We start from the raw sequence: 1498 nt of genomic DNA on the forward strand, positions 1-1498 counted from the left end.
TCTGAAGCAGGGAAAGTAAGCACATGAAGAAATTACCCATGTTTCCACATTTTTTAATTTTTTTAAATTCAGCTTTCTAGGTCCTTTAATTTGGTATATATATATACTCTAAACTAAACATGATTCATTACATTAATAATAATAATCTTTTCAAGAAATCTTCATAACAAAATGCCAGATTCCCTATTAACAATAAAAGGTGATCAAATTTAATAGGCAAAATAGAAAAAAACTCTGTCAGAATATACACTGATGGCACAAGAAAGCTCTGACCTCAGCTCTCCTGTGTTGATAAAGAGTCACTGGCAATATCTCCAAGAATAAGGGCTGTATCTATGCGAAGTCACACGAGTAACTGAAGAATGGCCTTTTTTATCTCATTTAGTCATCCTCTGAACTCTCATCAGACCTTTCATCTGTAGTTACCTTCCAATTTGTGCATTTATTTGTCCTTTCCTGTATTTCATTGTTAGTCACAAGCCTATGAACTTTTTTCTCTCTCTTTTTCTTCTTGGCTTTCTTAGTATCTCTTTCTTGACTGTTCTCAGGGCTGTAGTTGAGTCTTCTGACTGAGAAGTGTCATTTTCTGACTCTAAGAACAAGTCAGGTTTCTTGAGAGACTTTTTTTCTGGATTTATTCTTGTGCTTAAGTGGCTGTTTCCTTTTCCTGGTACTGGAAGCTTTCATTTTTTCTGACTTGAGGAATAGACTATTACCTCTATGGCTTCCCTTTTGCTTTTCTTCTGTTTGTTTGTTTTTTTGTTGTTTGTTTGTTAATGCAACTTATTTTTCTGCTTTCTTTGGTGTGATTTCTTTGATTTCTTGTGTTTGCGGCTTCATGAGTAGTTGCTTTTACTACTATGGGTAGATGTTTGTTTTTTTCCATTTATGACATCTTGTTGATCACTATTTCAAAATCTTTGGGATATAACTCTTTATAGGTGCTGTGATCCCACCTATCTGGCATGTTAGCTTCATAATCATATAACTTCTTGTTCCAGGGTTAAGCCTTAAGAAAATCATCTTTCAATGTACAGAAATTACGTGCCTTGGCTTCCATTAGTCTCTTTGTCTTCCTTCATTAAAACCATCACTGTGCATCTGGCTTGGGTAACATTTTCCTTTTGGTTCCTAGGTAAGCATCTTCCATCTGTTTCTTTAGTTCTCTTATTTCCCATATATCTAATTCCTCCTGAATCTTATTGTGGGCATCTGTGTGCTGGATGACATTTATCAGGAGGACTTGTCCCAATGGAATTCAGGACATTCTTCAATCCTGTGCCACAGCCTCGCGTGGTGGTGGGGGTGGAGGGAGGTTTCCACATTTTTAACTAAATGTGACACACATCAATTCTGCCTATGATTTATTGCCCACAATTTGCAGTACTACCTTATCTAACTGTAAATATGTAGGGAAAGGGAAGGCTTTTTAGAGGGACTGCTAATTGAAATATTTGGTGAGCATTTTTATTTCCCACACATACAAAAATTAAAATTT

The 1498-nt window shown here is 35.8% G+C and overlaps 1 pseudogene; it reads right to left on the minus strand.

Annotated features, from left to right (window-relative positions):
• Positions 1–381: 381 nt before the first annotated feature.
• LOC102839253 lies at positions 382–1267 on the minus strand (annotated as a pseudogene).
• Positions 1268–1498: the final 231 nt, after the last annotated feature.

Source organism: Chrysochloris asiatica, unplaced genomic scaffold, assembly GCF_000296735.1.
Source record: "Chrysochloris asiatica unplaced genomic scaffold, ChrAsi1.0 scaffold00011, whole genome shotgun sequence".
Lineage (NCBI taxonomy): Eukaryota > Metazoa > Chordata > Mammalia > Afrosoricida > Chrysochloridae > Chrysochloris > Chrysochloris asiatica.